This window comes from Mauremys reevesii, linkage group 3, assembly GCF_016161935.1.
Source record: "Mauremys reevesii isolate NIE-2019 linkage group 3, ASM1616193v1, whole genome shotgun sequence".
Classification (NCBI taxonomy): Eukaryota; Metazoa; Chordata; order Testudines; family Geoemydidae; genus Mauremys; species Mauremys reevesii.
The window spans coordinates 176,234,931-176,254,765 of record NC_052625.1 but is presented as its reverse complement, the minus strand read 5'-3'; positions in this window follow the sequence as shown (position 1 = coordinate 176,254,765).

Below are 19,835 nucleotides of genomic sequence, written 5' to 3'. Positions count from 1 at the left end.
ACTGGGCTAGAGGGACCTTTGGTCTGACCTAATATGGCCTTTCTTATGTAAGTTAGAAGAGAAGAAAAACTATTCACCATGACTTTCCTAGCAGAAATTAGTCAATTAAATTTGACAGGTGTAAAGTACTCATTCCTACTTACAGCATAGGGATTTAAATGTGTAGTCTGTGAAGAACCAAATCCAATTTCATTATTCATGGAATCTGAACTCCCCCGTAAACATTATGTATAAAGGCAGAAAAAGAAATCCATATATGTGCTGCAATAAAGCACAGAAGAGGGCAGTATAAACTAGGCTCTTAACAGGCTCTAGTAGTTCTCCTGACTTGCAGTAATCACTGGTGCTACAAACCCACAGGGATATCCTCTTATTCCTCATTTCTAAGCCTCTATTCATATAGAAGTGACTATCACTGCTCTCTGCATTTTAAATATCGGGGGCCTGCAAGGTAGTGTCAGCAATTTTGAAGCTTTAATGAGCATGTGGCATGACTGTTTTATTGCAGGTTTTAACAAAAATATTTAATAATCCTTAGGAGCTAGCATGCATTTACTTAGATTAATTACATACAAACATGCTTAATAACTACACTAATTATTTTTAATTGGTTGTCCAGGTTGACCTGAGAAGCATTGCAATTTATGTTAGCTAGAGCTAGATGAATGTCTCTGTGAAAATATGGCCAATGAATTCTTTGGGAGTTACAGTGTACTAGCACACACAGAGCTGTTGGAACTATGCTAAGGGTGCTGCTGCACCCCGTGGCTTGAAGTGGTTTCCATCATATACAGGGTTTACAGTTTGGTTCAATGGCTCGAGCACCCCCACTATATGCATGGTTCCAGCACCTCATTGTTAAATATTAAAATACAACGTTACTAGCGAACCTGAAGGAAGGAGCAGCCAGAGGATTCTTTTTAGTGGCACTAGTATTTTGGAATCAAAGGTCTCTTCCCCAGAAAAGCCCTGGGGGAATAAAGGGTTCCGTGATCACCAAGAAAAAAACTTGTGGAGGCAATATCTCTGCTGATGCAGGTGCTGCTTTCCTGTGAGAAGGACTTATTAAAAAGATCAGGTGAAGATCAGGAAATTTGGGATGGGAGACTTCTATCCTCTCCCTGTAGCAGGTTTGCAGACCTAAAACAGCTCCCTGAATCTAATGTCTCAGGTCTGACCGCCAGGAGGTGGTGCCTCCAGAAACGTAGATTCAGTTTCTTCAAGGAATGAATGGGTCAGTCAATGTAACAAATCTGTAATAAACTAAATTAAAAGAGAGGGAAAGGTGAGGAGAGGGACAGGAGAAGGAGAAGCAGGGCAGGACTCACCTGTTTTATTGCCTCTTAGTGGTTTCTCTCTTAGATTTGTAGGTTCCAAGGCCAGAAGGGATCAATGCAATCACCTAATATGACCTCCTGTATAACATAGCCCATAGAACATTACCAAAATAATTCCATAGCTTTTAGAAAAACATCCAATTTCGATTTAAAAATAGTCAGTTATGGAGACTCCACCATGACCTTTGGTGAGTTGTTCCAATGGTTAATAATTTTCACTGTTAAAGACTGATGCCAGTTTGAATACCACTCAAACTCTCATATTACAATGGTGAAGACTAGGGCCTTCATTATGTCCTTTGCTGGATTGGTAGTGTGATAAGGTCAAGCCAGATGGCTACCGGAGAGTGATCCTACTGGGATCCAGAAAGTGGGCGGGCAGAGCTCACCCACTGTAAAGGACCTCCCCACAGCCTAAGGGGAGAATCCACATGTCGGGATTCCAAATGATTGCGGCGGACAACTAATGAGATAACAGGAATGGGAGTGAGGTCACAGGGCTAAACAAAGGGAACCGCACAGAAACACCAAGCGGAGAACCCCAGACAGCGCCCACTGCTCCTCGAAGATGTCAAGGGAGCCAGTGGACGCCGCCCAGAGGAACTCTGCCCGGATCCCTGAATGGACTGAGGAGTGGAAATAGGCCCCACAGTCCCAGAAAACCCCGTTGGCCAACCTCCTCTCCCTGGTTTTGTAGATGGCCATTTTGGCCAGGGCTAGGAGGAGGTTGACAAGGAGGTCCTGCGACTTTGTAGGGCCACAGATGGAGAGTGCATAGATGAACAGGTGAGGGGAAAAGTGCAACCAAAAATGCAATCGTATATCCAAGAGGAGCCAGAATAGAGGCTGCAACCTGGTGCACTCCAGGTATACGTGCACCAGGAGCTCCCTCACACCGCAAAAGGGGCAGGTGTCTGGGAGGGTAGTGAACCGTGCCAAGTACACACCCGTGCTCACGACGCCATGAAGGAACCACCAGCTGACATCCCTGGTGGGCCTCGGGACCAGAGTGGAATATGGGCTGGCCCACCGGGGCTCCTCACTCTCCAGAGGTGACAGGAGGTCCCGCCACTTCGTGATGGGGCAGGATGCGAGGATGAGGATGTGAAAGGTGTGGAGCACAAGCATGTACAGATGTTTTCATGGTGTGGTCCAGAACTGAATGAGCGCAACTTGTGCAGCCGGCTCATGGTAAAGGGGCAGGATGGCCAGTTGGGTCCACAGGGCAGGGCCCGATGAAAAGGTCCAGAGGGCCTGGGATGGAGGGTGGGCGGGGTGTGCCCTCTCGCAGGACCCGATGAAAAGGTCCAGAGGGCCTGGGATGGAGGGTGGGCGGGGTGTGCCCTCTCGCAGGACCCATCGAGGAAAACCCGAGCAGTAGGCGATAAAGTGGCCCTCACCTCCTGAAGTACACACTGGGGAGTACGAGGCCTGGAGAGCCCCATGCGCCGAGCCAGTCAGCCAGTCTCCCTGGTCATAGTCCAGGAGGTCTCCAACTCTGGTGACTTCCGCCAGGACCAACCTCTGGCGCACCGTGGGGGACTCCGCCACCTGCACACGGAGCTGGGGGTTGGGTAGCAGGGGCTGTGCAGGGAGATCTGCCCCTTCGGTGGCCGCCACGGACCTGGCCACTGAGAGCAGTTTCCAGGTCCGAAGGAGGTCCTGATAGACTACTGGCAGCCCAGAGAGGTCTCGCGGAAGACCTCTGCAATGGAGAGTGGGTCACTTTCTGGAGGATTCTCTGCAGCTTGAGGTCTTCAAACCGCAATTTGGGGACTTCGATAACTCAGACATAGGCTCGGGGTTCGTTATAGAAGTGGATGGGTGGTATTCTGTGGCCTGCATTGTGCAGGAGGTCAGACTAGATGATCATAATGGTCCCTTCTGACCTTAAAGTCTATGAGTCTATGAGATAAAGGAGCTGCTGGTCGTATCGGAGCCCTCGGAAGCAGCGCAGGAAGGCGTGCGCCAGTACGCTCCATGCCGGACTACCTGCACCATACAGGAGCCTCTGCAGGGCCTGGAGGCAGAAGACATGGACCTGAGTGCACAGGCACACCAGGGGCAGGTGGAGGACCCCTGCAGAGACCCAGTACAGTCCTATCTGGAAGAACTCCAGAATCGATGTCCGGAGGTTGGCCAGGAAGCCCGAGGTAGGGACCAGGGTGCTGAGCTGGTGCCAGAGCATGGACAGGGCTAGCTGATTGAGCACCAGTGCACTCCCTCGGAGGAAGAGGCACCGAAGTAGTCCTGTCCATTTCTGGAGCTGCTCTACCACCTTACCGTCTAAACCTTGCCAGTTCTCCAGCAGAGATTGATGCGTGGCAGAAAGGTAAACATCGAGATAGAGCAGCGGACTTGCGCTCCACCAGATGGCCTGAAGCGCAGGTGGGAGGGAGCTCGCCTGCCACTTGACCCCGACCACCAGGCCAGAGCTCTTGACCCAGTTGACCCCGGTGGAGAAGGCTGCTAAGTAGATGGCCTGGCAGGCCTCCACCCTCACCAAGTTGCCCAGATCTTGGACCATGAGGAGCATGTCATCGGTGTACGCTAACAAGACCAGCTGCAGCTCTGGCTCTCACAGCACCAACCCCGTCAGCCTCCGGCTGAGAAGACAGAGGAAGGGCTCGATCGCCAGAGCATACAGCTGGCCCGAGAGGGGGCACTCCTGCTGTACTCCCCGCCCAAAGCTGACCGGCTCAGTCAGGGTCCAGTTGAGCCTGACCAGACACTTCGCGGAGGTGTACAGCACCTGGAGAAAACCCACAAACTGGGGTACAAAGCTAAATGCTCACAGAATGCCCAGGAGATACCCGTGGTCCATCCTGTCGAATGCTTTCTCCTGATCCAGTGACAGAAGGGTGAATGACAGACTATCCCTACACCTGAGCTCCAAGAGATCCTGGATCAAATACAGATTATCAAAGATGGTACGGCCTGGGATGGTGTAGGTCTGGTCAGAGTGGACCACGTCCACCAGCACAGACTCCAGCCACAGTGATACGGCCTTTGCTATGACTTTTTTGGTCCGTGCTGACGAGTGAGATGGGATGCCAATTCCGAAGGTCATGGAGACCCCCTTCTTCAGAAGAAAGGCGAACACAGCTCACCTGCATGACAGGGGGAGGACCCCGCTCTGCAAGGACTCAGCCCAGATGGTGACAAGGTCCAGGCTGAGGACGTCCCAGAACACGTGGTAGAACTCCACGGTCAGCCCATCCATGCCTGGAGATTTATTATGGGCATGCAGTAGAGGGCTTCTGAGAACTCGGCCAGAGTGAGAGGCAGCTCTAGCCAGTCTCAGTTGCCTGCGCTGACCATCGAGAATCCGTCCCAGAGCACTCTGCAAGCATAAGGATTGGTCGGATCTGAGAAGAAAATGCCTGCATAGAAGGCCCTGGCCCTCCCACACAGGTGGCAGGTGATGTGCTTCTTGGCCCCCTTCCTTTTCTCCAGGGCGTAGAAGAAGTGGGAGCCATGATCAATCTCCCGAAGGAGGCAGATGCGGGATTGGACAAAGGCACCCTGGGCCCTATGGTCCTTGAGGGCCTGGAGCTCTTCCCGCTTCTCCCGGCACGCTCTGCAGAGGGATGGATCCTCGGGGCTGTCAGACAGATGCCTCTCCATCTCCAAGACCTCCCGTTCTAACCGCTCTATCGCTGCATCCCTCTGTCGGCTGGCGCCCCATGTGTAGCTGTGGCAAAAGAGCTGGGCGCGCACCTTCCCCAGGTCCCACCACCGCCGTGCCAAGGGAAAGGCGCGCCTCTGCCCTCGCCAGGCCAGCCAGAACTCCCAGAAGGCCGCCATGAGGCCCACATCCTCCAACAAGCTGTTATTAAAGTGCCGGTAGGCTGGCCCCAGCCTCTCTGTGCAGAGAGAGGCCATCATGGTCGCTAGGTGATGATCTGAGAACGGGGCCAGCCAGATGCTGGAGGAGTGGGCCTGTGAAAGGTGATGGCGTGAGAAGTAAATGTGGTCCAACCGGGAGTGGCATGACTGACGGGCCTCCACCTGGACAAAGGTGAACATTGAGACATCATCCGGATGGTGGTCACACCAGACGTCCACTGGGGAGTGATGGTTGACAATCTCCCTGAGGATGTCCGCGGCGGCCAGGCACTGCTCAGTCTCCAAGCGGTCCTGCTCATCGAGAGTGGTGTTAAAATCCCCGCCCAAGACCAGGCACTCGCGAGGATCCAAGGAGCTGAGGAAGGCGGAAGCCTGCTGATAAAAGTGCAGCCACTCCAGGCCCGATGTGAGGGTGTAAACGTTGATGGGGTTGACTATTAGCCCCTCAATGCTGACTCAGAGGTGCAGCAGGTGGCCCGACACAGCCTCGGTGACCCCCAGCACCTCAGGCCGTAGGTTGGGGGAGAACAGGGTGGCCACCCCAGACGAAGTGGTGGTGAGGTGGCTAAAATAAACCCTGTCCCCCCACTCCAGCCACTAGGTAACTTCGATGGCTGGATCCGTATGGTCTCCTGCAGGAAAATCTCAGAGTCCCCCCCTCCCGAAGGAAGGAGAGCACCTGGAACCTGCAGAGACCCATCTTACAGCCCCAGGTATTTAATGCCATGAGGAAGGCTCGGGGGGATCCTTGCCGGCAGGAATGCTCATGGCCCCCGTTGGGCTGCGCAGCAAACCGTGAGCTACCCCATAGATGAGCAAAGAGTCATGGAAGCTGTGGACCCGCTGGTAGGCCGAAGTGGCCTGCCTCATGGTCCCTGTACCCTCCCCCAAGAGGGCCCTTATGGCACAGAGGATTTGATGAAAATCCTCCCAATGCTGGAGGGACCCACTTACGTCTTCGAGAAATTCCCGCAGCTCTTCTTGCAGCATATGGAGGGTTGGGGTCACTGGCCCTGCCTGTCCTCCAGTGGGGACCCTGTCACAGGCCGTGGCCTACCGAAACGGTACCATGAGGCCCACCTCAGACCCTGGTGGGTGGCAGAGGGAAAATAGCAGCCCCTAGTGGGTCAGGACAGGAGATTATGAAGGCAGCTCCCTGGGGGTCATCTTCTGGGAAGGTGAAGGAGACGGCCCCAGGGGCGGCAATAGCAGCACGGGAGGTGGAGGGGACAGAAGGGGGGGTCAGTATCAGGGGCAGGGGACAGGAGCAGGGTCATGGAGAGGGGCGGAAGTGGGATTGTGGGCTCCAGTAGCCGAGCCACTTGGGGGTGGCACCTCTTGGCCAGGCTCAGGGATTTGTGGAGTGAGAAGGGGACCCCCAACGATACCGGGCTCGCACTACAAGGCAGCTGTTGTGGTCATGGCATCGATAGGTGGGAAAGCAGCAGTGGGGCCCCCACCCAGGAAGGAGGTCGGCTTCACTGCAGCAGAGAGGGATGCCCCTGGTGACTCAGGTCCTGGCCGTGTGGCACTGGATGTCACCTCAATAGGCTGTTAGCAGGGTGCCATCTGCGGCCGGGCTGGTGGAAGAGTCCAGGAGTTCCTTGGAGGCGGGAGCAGAAGCAGCGGTTAGGGGGAGAGAGTACGGGGAAAGGGGGGCCGGGGTGAGGTCACCCAGATCGAGGCCCACTGGCAGAAGGGGTCAGACCCAGGGCCTCGATCTCCTCAAAGATGATGGGGAAATCACCACCCATCACCCCAGGGACCTCTTCGCTGGCACCCAAAGTGACGCTTGCCTCGGGGCTTGTGGGGGCCTTAGGTGGCAAGGGGGCAGGATGGGCTCCATCGGAGGCCTCCTCGAGGAGGGACTCTGGAGAAGGGGCAGGGCTACGCTCCATTGCTGCCACGTTGACCCCAGCTGGCTCTGGTGGGGGGATTCACCTGGGGGCAAGGCAGAAGGCTTGGTGTCAGTAGCCCCCTTTCTGGTCTTTTGGGGGGCCTCCGCATCAGATTGAATGAGTGGAGCTTGAGCCTTCCGCTTGCCCTGCTTCCCCTGTACTTGGACCCAGCCCTCCATGGCATCATCTGTGGGCTGGCCAGCAGGGGTTGGGTCGGGGGGCAAGGGCAATGGCACGGGGACATGGGGAGGTAGCAGTGGGGTGGTCCAAGGGAGGAAAGATTCCCGCTGGGGTGGGCCCTCTCCTATGCCCAGTGGTACCCCCACCACACCCTCCTCCAGAGTGCATGCAGTGGAGGCAGGGCCCTCCTGCTTATCTGGGCACGCTGGGGGAGGTGCCCCCAGCACCCAAGCAGGATCAGTGGTGGGCTGGAGAGGAGGAGGGGTGGCTTCAGACACGAGGGAGCCTGGGGAGCCGGCGATGACAGGGCTGGCACCCTGCCAGGGCTTGGGGGTCCTGGACATTCCTCCATGTCAGGCCAAGGGGCAGTCCCTCTGGACGTGCCCCATCGCCCGGCAGAGGTAGCACCGGGCTTCCTTCATAGAGTAATGCACCCAGTAATGGGACCCCTGGTAGGGGATCAGGAAGGACCCCTCGAGCGCCTCTCTGTCACGTGCTGCTGGCAGCAGTTGAAGCTGCACCTGCTGGCGGAATGAAAGGACTTGTCAGAGGGCACGGTTTTTGCAGCCCAGTGGGAGAGGGCTGACAACAGAGAGGGGTTTCCCCAGGGCAGAGAGGACGGGTAGCAGGGTGGCATTGGGAAGGAAGGGGTCAGGACTACTCAGGTCCTCCAGCAGCTCCAAGGGGATGAACACGCCCCCCACTGCTAGGCCCTTCTCCACCGCCTCCTGGGCAGCGGCCTCTGATGCCAGGAAGAAGACGACCTCCAGGCCAGAGGGCTACAGGATAGTGATCGAAGGAAGCAGGTCCCTTTTCCCTGAGTAAGATAACGGGCTGTTGCAGAACAATCAAGAAGCTACTAGAATCAATTAGGACAGGCAGGCTAATCAGGGCACCTGGTTTAAAAAGGACTTCACTTCAGTTAGTGAGGCATGTGCGAGGAGTTGAGAGTGACAAGGTGTACTGCTGGAGGACTGAGGAGTACAAGCATCATCAGGCACCAGGAGGAAGGTCTTGAGGTGAGGATAAAGAAGGTGTTGGGAGGATGCCATGGGGAAGCAGCCCAGGGAGTTGTAGCTGTCCAGCAGCTGTTACAGGAAATACTGTAGACAGCTGTGATCCACAGGGCCCTGGGCTGGAACCCGGAGTAGAGGGTGGGTCTGGGTTACCCTCATCACCCCAACTCCCTATTTGATAAGGAGGAATTGACCTGGACTGTGGGTCCGACCAGAGGGGAAGGTCCCTGGCCTGTCCCCCAACCCACTAGGTGGATCAGCAGAGACTGCAGGGATTGTTCTCCTCCCTTTCCCCATGCTGGCCAGTGATGAGGTTAGCTGAGTGAATGGTAGGTTTGAGCCACTACCAATAAGCGCAGGACCCACCAAGGCAGAGGAGGAACTTTGTCACAATAGGCAAAGGGGAGAAGACTAGAGTGCACTCTGAAGAAGTGCAAAGACCAGGGAAGATGGTGCTACAGTCCCTAGAGTAGGCAGGGAAGGGGCAAGGTCATCAAAGTCCCATCTGCCCCTGCATGCAAGCCCTAAGGCCTCTGTCCACTTGTCTTGATGGGCAGAGAGGGGAGAAGACTAGAGTGCACTCTGAAAAAGTGCAAAGACCAGGGAAGATGGTGCTACAGTCCCTAGAGTAGGCAGGGAAGGGGCAAGGTCATCAAAGTCCCATCTGCCCCTGCATGCAAGCCCTAAGGCCTCTGTCCACTTGTCTTGATGGGCAGAGAGAACATGCTGTGCTCTTTCAAAGACAGCACCAGTGGCAATGCTTTCCCTGCACTCTCAGAGACACTGGCTTGGATCCTCAAAGGTATTTGGGTGGCTAATTCCCAAGGATCTGGGCCACTGTGTCTGCTTCTTTGAACTCCTACTGGCATGGTGCACTCCTGTACCATCCTCTGGCCTGCACAGAAAGTGGCTGAAGAACCACACTCTGCATTAAGTGTATTGTGGAGTTAATTACATGGGACCAAATCTTCAGTGTAACCCGCCTGACTACACTGTTCAGCCGAATGAGGAGTCACCGCAACACTTTAATCACCCTTCCTGTTTAATGATTCATTGACTCCATTTGCTCTGGAGACCATAAGCCTTGCTTTCTCAGCTGGAGGATGGATGCCATAAGCATTGTCAGATAATGGAAAGCAGATCTACGGTCAAGAGTCTCTCCAAAAAGGTGAGGTGAAGAGAGCGAGAGTCTACAAAGTGAGATGGAGGGTTTCCAAGGCAGTAATAATAAAAATGGAAAGAATGAAAGTTGTACAAATACTTCACACTGGAAAAACTCTTCTTCTTTCGGTTACTGAAAGTCTGCTCATTTTCTGCAGGAGACGAGGTATTTATTGCTAACTGTCTGTCAATCTGCAGCATAAAAATATCAGCCATAATTATATTCATACTACCAGGCTTGACATTAAAGTTAATCTGAAAAACACTCATTTTCTGATGTTACCTTATATAACCAGCACATAGATGCAGCACTGGTGCACTGTCAGGTTTTGTTCTATTGTGTTTCAGTTTAGAGTGTTCCTTGACAACTGGGAAAATGTTGGCTTGCCCTGTGTCTTACAAAGGGACGCATTAGAAGAGCCTGACATTTGTCAAATGAAGCTGTAATCAGAATAGACTATTTTTAGGTCCCTCTTGAAATCCCATGATAAGTACTTGAAAGCTAATGATACTCCTGTTTCAATAGAGAACTGGTTTCTTGAGGAAAGACAGACATTGGAGCAGAAGGGTCCCTATAATGTATTATGATAAGTTGCAAGATAAAGGGACTATAAGATGGTTTCATTTTAGTAATAGCCCATAGTGAATCAATACAATGCTGTGCAACATATTTCAGATTGAAGAGGGCTGTGTTACTGAGAAATGAGTAAGCACTTTATAATCAGGTCAAAGCTGGTTCCAAATTTAAGCCTAGTAAAGATCCACTTGTATTAAACTTAAGAACAACAGAAATGTTTCCAGGAATTTCTTGTTTAAACTTAACTGCAGTAGAAACAGTTAAAATTTTTAAATACACAAACATTCCCCTGAAATGAGAGCTTGTCCTAGCTTTTGTGGGGCTCTGTGCAAAATCCAGCAGGTTTTCATAATCCGCAAAATATTTCTAGGATGGCAATGTCTGGAAACCAGGGAGGTCAAGGATGCTCATCATTAAGGGATCTAAAGGAGTTTTGTTACATGCACAGCACCAGCAATCTGCTAGGTACCCTGCACTCAGATATGAAGACCAGCTAGATTGTTTCAGAGAATAATTAGCCGTAGAGAGAAGGGTGGGTCACTTGTCATTACTGGTGAGTTCAGGAAAGGGCCCTGGAGGATTTCAAGGAGAGGGTTCTCCAAGTAGGGTAGGTCACAGTGAGCTATAAGGTTTGGGTGGTGCTGACAATGCACAGCGCCTGAGGTAACTGCACACTTGGCAAATGCTGTAAAATTGTACTTAACCTTGTTATTGAAAGGGGTAGGAAGCTCATCCAGTGTCTTATAGCAGAACAAAGAAATATGTATGTGACTGGCTGTTTAGGGAAATGTTCCCACTGTTAAAAATCCATTAACTTGGGTTAAGGATAGGTGCATAAAGCCAGTTCACAATCACTTTGGAATTGTTAGATAAAGCTGTTGTGAAAGTGGCTTTTAAAAGTAAACCCTCAAACCTAGAACAGTTGGTTACAAAGGGCAATGGACTGTCTCTGCTATGTAAGCAGAAAATGAGTTGAGAAAATGAGGCTGAACTGGTCTCTCATTTGCAATGTGCTTGATCCTGAAGGGAATGTTCAGAAATGAATGAACTCAGGTTAATTAAAGACATAATTTAAATTAAAAGTTGCTGAAATTGTAACAAAGTTTCTTAAAACCAAGCTGGTATTCCATGTACTAAATGATAAAAATACGGTACAGAATAGCAAGTATAGAAACTCGGATTGAGATTTTCAAAGGAGCCTATTGGTGTTAGGCATCTAACTCCCATAGGCACCTTTGAGAATACCAGCCTAGAGTCTGTGGGGAATTATGAACTCGGCCAACTCAACCTACAGAAAGTTCTACTGGGCAGGCTAAGGAGGAGCAGCACACTTCAAATTTCCATCACTGAGTTTTCTCCCAGATCATTCTGTCTGGGTCAGGGGGAGCATTTGCTACTCCTGTGAGTGGGCAATACATTCAGGCCAGAAGCCCCATGGATCTCCGAAGGTCCACAGGGGTTTCCTGGAGGGCCAGGTTCATCCAACATTGAGATTTTGTGCTACCAGGCTGCCTTCCTCCTGACTCTCCCAGATCCCTGGCTGGCTCACCATCAGCAGGATACACATGAGCAGACTACCCAGGGGGTTAGTAAAGTACATACAACATGCACAACCTTGGACTCAGATTCTGTACACCTGCCATGGAATATGATATAGGGAATCACATGGCTTCAGAGGTGGCTGTTGACCCATTACCACCAACATAAGGGATATTTTCCAGGTATAGATTTACAAGCCACAATTCCACACTGTCTCTGCAAAAGATTACAGCAAGTGGATCAATCTTATTTTGTGTGGATCCTTCCAGTGATGTGTAGCTATTATAACACAACCAATGATCCATGTTTAGATGTGGCTTACTACTAAATTCTCAGATTTATTTTAGCTCTATTTGCAATTTTTATTTAAAAACACAAATTCATCAACAGATTATGTTAGTTAACCATTCAAAATCCTATGTGACCATTAATTATTACACAATAAGCTGCATTACATCTGGTCCCTTTATGGTAAGGTTTCTGCCATTGAATTAAATCGGAGATTAATGGATCAAATCATGTGAGGTCTAGAAATTTCATTTGTCACCTTAGATGACATTTTAATCAGTCGGAAAACTGACCAAGAGCACCTGCATTATTAGAATGTCTGCCAAAGAATGGCCTGAGGTTATGGCACTCTAAATGTAACTTTTTTTGCAGTCAGGTAATGTCTTTGTATCACTGTGTAGATGCAGACAGTAATCATTCCCCTGTAGACAAGTTAGATGCAATAATATAGAACCCTGGGCCAATAAATATGTCACAGTTGAAATCAGTTTTTGCTCTGTTAAAATATAATGGTAAATTTATAACAAATCTGTGTTTATAGTTGCCAGCCCTCCAACAGACTACTATTGAAAAACAAAACAGCAATGTTGTTCCAGAAAGGGTTAAATTGCTATTGGATTAGCCAAACTGCAAATGAGTCCCCTGAAAAGGTTAGGTCAAATGACCCAGCCATTCCAATGTACTTTGCAACTGCTCCTTCTCCACATGGAAGTGGGGCTATGATTCCTCTCCTCACATAGGGTAAGATTGTGTATGATTACTCTGATGGTGCATGGGGGGCAGGGAGAAGATGGAAGGAGACAGACACAATTGCAGCCCTCCAAACCAATCTTTGATCAACCACAACCTTCTTAAACTCTACCCTGGACAGATGAAGTCTGGAGATGTGGATGTTTCCTGAAGCCATTCCTGGGCTTTGAGAATGAGGGGTTTCTTGGGAGATGTGCCTGCCAAAAACATCCATTGTACAGAAACCACAATTTTCATCCAAAAAGAAATGTCAATGAACAATTCCTAACCATCCCAAATATTAATTAAGTTGCATAGGTTTAAGTTATGAAATGACTGTCCAAAGTTAGACATCACAATGCAGCATACCTTTGAGAAAACATAGAAGGAAACCAATGGAGACACCACGCTGGCTCAGGTGGATACAGTTTAATGTCAAATCAACCTGAAACAAAACCTTTGAACATTGTGGAATCTTTTTTTTTTTCATTCCATGAAAAATTTTGATATTTCAACTTTGTCCCAATTTGAGATTAAAACAAATGTTGAGATATCAAATTCTCATAGGATGGAAATTCCAATTTCCAGTCAGCTCTACTTAACATATTATGCCAACACGTTAAAAAAAGATTTGATGCTTCCACTGGCCACAAACACTTTCATACCAAACAAATTGACCTGAAACTTTTGTTAGTTCAAACAGCAAGAGTGAAAATAATAGTAATTTATACAGTGCAATATTGCCAACAACAAATGTCTACTGAATTATTCAGCAAGTAGCATGTCTTCACCCATTAGTCCCTTGAGATCAGTGCTTAATTTGTAATGAAGGAAGTGCTGGAGCTCAAGCAATTTGGTGCTGGGCTCAAGCAATTTTGTTTACTTTCATAACTGACGCGGCAAGCCATGAGGTGCTGGGGCTATGAACTGCCAAGCTTAGAGGTGCCAGGGCTCAGCCCTGGCAAGGCCTGGCACAAATTAAGCACTGCCTGAGCTAGATCACCATGGAATAAAGGGGTCTTGCTTACGTCACAGTCTTTTTTCCTCCTTCTTTACACCTTATTTCCCTTCAGCTCTGTGATATCCACATGTAGATGGCTAGTGCTTCAGTGGGAACTTACCTCCAACCACAGCACAGGTCATTTGTCTTTGATACAATTTATGCCTCTGTCACTAATTGGTCCCAGGAGAGGAGTGCAATGTGTATCTGGCAGCTTGTACTCTCCAACCAGGACAGGGAATATGTGCTCCAGGTAAGTCAGTCTTTTGGAGCCTATTGAGTAAGAATCTTCAGTGCACCTCTTCTGGACTATACTGCTTCTTTACTGTTGGCTTGGACTGGTGCAGCAAGTTGCATTGCCACATTGTAAACTTATTAGTTTAATTTTAAAACTTTGCAATTGTCTGCATCATGAAGAACATTGTTACCTTCAGCCTCTCCTTTATCTGCTGCCAGGTGCCATAGATCTGTCTTTCCCACTGAATTCATTTAGCACACCCAAAAGCAATGCTTCAACAGCTTTTGGAAAAAAGCTATAGGCTACGTACACACTACAGCTTAAGTTGAATTACAGAATCATAGAATATCAGGGTTGGAAGGAACTTCAGGAGGTCATCTAGTCCAGCCCCCTGCTCAAAGCAGGACCAATTCCCAACTAAATCATCCCAGCCAGGGCTTTGTCAAGCCTGACCTTAAAAACCTCTAAGGAAGGAGATTCCACCACTTCCCTAGGTAACCCATTCCAGTGCTTCACCACCCTCCTAGTGAAAAAGTTTTTCCTAATATCCAACCTAAACTTTCCCCACTTCGACTTGAGACCATTACTCCTTGTTCTGTCATCTGCGACCACTGAGAACTGTCTAGATCCATCCTCTTTGGAACCCCCTTTCAGGTAGTTGAAAGCAGCTATCAAATCCCCCCTCATTCTTCTCTTCTGCAGACTAAACAATCCCAGTTCCCTCAGCCTCTCCTCATAAGTCATGTGTTCCAGCCCCTTAATCATTTTTGTTGCCCTCTGCTGGACTCTTTCCAATTTTTTCACATCCTTCTTGTAGTGTGGGGCCCAAAACTGGACACAGTACTCCAGATGAGGCCTCACCAATGCCGAATAGAGGGGAATGATCACATCCCTCGACCTGCTGGCAATGCCCCAACTTACACAGCCCAAAATGCTGTTAGCCTTCTTGGCAACAAGGGCACACTATTGACTCATATCCAGCTTCTCGTCCACTGTAACCACTCGGTCCTTTTCTGCAGAACTGCTGCCTAGCCACTCGGTCCCTAGTCTGTAGCAGTGCATGGGATTCTTCCTTCCTAAGTGCAGGACTCTGCACTTGACCTTATTGAACCTCATCAGGTTTCTTTTGGCCCAATCCTCTAATTTGTCTAGGTCCCTCACTATTCTATCCCTACCCTCCAGCCTATCTACCACTCCTCCCAGTTTAGTGTTATCTGCAAACTCGCTGAGAGTTCAGTCACGCCATCCTCCAGATCATTAATGAAGATATTGAACAAAACCGGCCCCAGCACCGACCCTTGGGGCACTCCGCTTGATACCAGCTGCCAACTAGACATGGAGCCATTGATCACTACCCATTGAGCCTGACAATCTAGCCAGCTTTCTATCCACTTTATAGTCCATTTATCCAGCCCATACTTCTTTAACTTGCCAGCAAGAATACTGTGGGAGACCATATCAAAAGCTTTGCTAAAGTCCAGGAATAACACGTCCACTGCTTTCCCCTCATCCACAGAGCCAGTTATCTCCTCATAGAAGGCAATTAGGTTAGTCAGGCATGATTTGCCCTTGGTGAATCTATGCTGACTGTTCTTGATCACTTTCCTCTCCTCTAAATGCTTCAGAATTGATTCCTTGAGGACCTGCTCCATGATTTTTCCAGGGACTGAGGTAAGGCTGACTGGCCTGTAGGTCCCCAGATCCTCCTCCTTCCCTTTTTTAAAGTTGGGCACTATATTAGCCTTTTTCCAGTTATCACTCAGGTGTGTGAATTAGCTACTCCCAGAGCGACGTAAGTTACACCAACCTAAGCTCCAGGGTGCACAGTGCTATGCTGGCAGGAGAGTTTCTCACACTGGCATAACTACCACCGCTCATGGGGGCTGGAGTAATTAAGTCAACGGAAGCGAGCTCTCTCCCGTCGGCTTAGCACGTCTGCACTAGCAGTGATATAGTGGGCTGTTGTGAGCTCTGTAGTGTAGCCAAAGCCTCTGTTTCAGTGCATAAGGAAAGTAGGAATGGAGAAAGTGGGAGGATGATGGCAGCCATCAGTGAACATACTTGCTGGAGAAAGGGAATGGCTAAACTACAGCTTAAATCAACATAAGTTATGTCACTCAGGGGTGTGAATAAGCCTGCCCCACACCCCATGACATAATTTTTGCTGACATAAGCACTGGTGTGGACCAAGCACTAAGTCGGCAGGAGCCAGGGCTACTGCCGCTCATGGGGGCTGGAGTAATTAAGCCAATGGGAGAGCTCTTGCCCATCAATTTAGAGTGGCTACACAGAGAATACAGTGGTACAGCTGTGCTGTTGTAAGCTCTCTAATGTAGCCATAGCCAGAGACTCCAGACCAGCTCTATCACTGGTGTAAATCAGCATAGGTCAATTCAAATCAATTGAGTTATGCTGATTTACACCAGCTGAGAATCTGGCCCAGAATCTCATTGAATATATTGGGGATAAAGTAATTGGTCCACTATAAAGGAAGGCATGAATATGATGGTTTGGTTCAGCTCTGGGATCTCTGCATGTAGATGAATTAATATAATTGTGATCTGATTTTGCTGCACAACTCAAATACACTTTTGGGATTTTCTCTTATGTTTTGCATCTCTCAGTCTCAGGTCTCCATGCTACTAAAATACTCATTACAAAATATAAGCATCATGATAGCTATAAAAATAGGAGGTGAAAATATTGTTAGTCTGAAAGGTGCTAGTGGCTGCCAGCAGGTGGGTCTTAGATCCAAAGACAATTACAAACCTCGCTGATGCCAATGGGTGTGCCAAGCACTCTTTAGGGCTCTACAGAAGGTGAAATAAAGTGCCTTATATAGCAAAAACAGCTGTAGACAATGGTGGTAACTGCCCAAGGCAACAGGCATGCAAGAGCTAACCCAGGTAGATTAATAGGGGTTGCCCTGGTTGCAAATGCAAGGGCTAGGGTATTAGTACACGCTATATGTGTGTTGGAGGCAGAAAGCCAGGAGATGGCATGTGAGTGTGACTTTGAATGAAAGCAGAGAGTAAGGGTTCCTTTGGGCATGGTGCTTGCTATAGTGATACGCTAGGGATTTCTGAGCAGGGAAACTGCCTGTTATTTGTTTCTTCTGTGTTCAGGGAAACAGGACTTTGTGTATATTTTGTGTAACTAAACAAGTTTACACCAAGAATATATCTGTATCGTATCACCAATTTCTCATTCTAACAGAGGCCCTGAATTTTGGCTAATCACTCAGGCCATAGGGACAACATATGAATTGCATTTCTTTATAAATTACAAGATAGTGTAAATATATTAAGTTGAAGGGGGAGGGTTTTCAGAGAGGAGGGGAAGTTGCAAGAGACAGCTTTACATAGGTTTTTAAAATTACACACATTATTTTCAATTAATTTCAACTACCTTGTTTTTACCATTGTAGGATTTGGTTGAAATGAAAAAACAAAACAGATTTTCTTGTATCAGAGCAGCTTAAGTTACAATAAATATGCATCTACTCTGTGCTGATGAAATAATAACTCTTGGTAGAGATTTGCAGCAGCAAAAATTTTAGAAAACAGTGTATTGTATCACATTCCACTTTCAATCTCCCTTTAGTGTGCTATAAGAAAATATTATAGAAAGAATTCAAGGCACCAAGAATCACTTCACAGGATATTGCAAGCCTATTTAGATCCTTCTCAGATAATTCCTTACCTTGTTCTTCTGATCTATATACATGTGATATAATGCTACTGCTCTAAACAGGTTCTTATAATCACTGTCAAAGGATTGTTGAGAGCATCAGTTCTACCTCATGAGATCTTAATCACCTGCAACAATCTCTCCAGCTCCTATCATTAATTAAATCTCACTGGTTTAAAATGAAGTAGCACTCATTGAACTAGGATGTCCATTTTAGAAATACTATAAGACAGACACATTTCAGCTCTTTTGCTTTATTGTCATGGTTAGAAATTCTGTGAAAGCAAAAAGTCAGAGGCCGATGCACAACAATGGATGCATGTGAAATCTCCCAATGGGACAGACACGCCAGGCAGTGGATGAGAACTGCATTGTTGCCTCTGAAATGCAGCAAAAAGCTTAATCAGTCAATCATGACTTATTGAAATTCCAATAACCTGCTGGGTTAGGATTCATAATATCTATGCAGTTGAATTATATTTGCTATTCCCTTTTCAGTTCAAACATCTGAATATGAAGTGACTAGCACAGAGTCAATGTCTTCACTCATTTCATGAAAAAATTTACCTGACTGTGGAATATCAGTACTTCTCCTACATCAGTTTTTGTGCTGTTTCATTGTTAACTTCCAATACTGTACCTGATACTTTCAACTATTTAGAGCAGTTGATATCTTAATTGTATGTCTATTTCCCCTCTATTTTTCCTAAGCTTCCTGAAATACCTTTGTTTATCCATTCTTTGTAAAATTCTCAGTTTATCACCAGTCACCCCCTGTTCTGAGACTCAAAGTCATCTCTGGAAAGGACACTTACTATATGCCTGAAACCTCTTTGTGCACTGACCAGAAAAACCAATTTGGTTCAGACTAAAATTATATTATTGTAATTCAGTTGAGCTTTCATAGAATCAGAATCATAGAAGATTAGGGTTGGAAGAGACCTCAGGAGGTCATCTAGTCCAACCCCCTGCTCAAAGCAGGACCAGCTCCAACTAAATTGTCCCAGCCTTTAATTTATTTTGTATTGTTTCTAATAAAATACTAAAATACTATGCCTTCAAGACAGAAAAATGTGTAGGAATGACATTTTTATTTTAGAGAAATAGTGTAGAAAATAGTACTCTTCAACTGCATGTGTTTGTTCAAGGAACAGTGGAAATAACACTGTTTAGATTAAGAGCTAAATACAAATTTCTTTCTAGTTCTATGGTCTCCATCACTTCAGCATCTGAATGCCTTCTACGTATGTATGGATCTATCTGCAAAACCCCTCTGTGCAGGAGGGAAGTCCTGTTATCCCTGTTTCATAGATGAGGACCTGAGGCGCAGAGAAATTAAGTGACTTCCCCAAGGTCACACAGGCATGTTGTAACAGAGCTGGGAGTTGACTCCATGTCTCTTGATTCTCAGTCAAATGCCCTAACCAGAAGCCCGTTCTACTAGCTTTATGAGATGAGAAACAAATTACTGTTATTTTGATATAAACATAACACAGGAAGAACACATTTAAAACATTTTGTAGTCTCCTATTCTAGTCAACAGTTTCTTGTAGAGATGAGCACCTCAGATCCACAACTTTGGGATCTTTGATATTCTCAGAGTTTGATATTGACCTACCTACTTATCTGATCCTTCACACAGTAGCATTTGAGTGCCTCTCAATATCTTAAAAATAGAAATCAAAACAACACCCCCCGTCTTTATTCTTTCCTGATTTGAAAGAAAAGTAGCTCGATTAGTTTATTTTGTGTGTGTGTGTGTGTAACATATTATGAGAAAGCTAGAAGGCAGAAATGAGTTTTTAGTTCTGAACACTGATGTCCGTTACCATTCTTTTCTCTTCCGAGAGTGAGCTGCACAGTTTAGGTTCACCTGCTGTGAAATGTCTTTCTCCTACACTCTCAAGCTTCCACCTGTTGGTTGACAATTTCATTGCTCTGGTGGAACATAGTCACCACGGGAGGTCATGGTCATGGAGGGAGAAGAGATTTCTCAGGTAAATAGGGTCAATATCATAGTCAGATTTTTTCAGATCCCCCTATCTCTAGAGCAGGTAAAAATACCAACAGTTTTTGTTGAATATTTTTAGGGGGTTTAGTCAAAAATTGAATTTTCAATTATTTGAAGTTCAGAAAGTTTCAACCAGCTCTATTTGTGAGTGAGTCTGTCTTAGGTTTGCACCAACAATGCACAAATTTCTTCTCCCCTAGGTTATCTGAAAATCATGATGAGCTGTGTGGGCAGTAAGGTGGGAGGGAGCCCGCTGGCACTTGACTTTCTATAAACTGTCTTCAGGGAGTGGTTAGTGTTTTATTGATTCCTTTACATCTAG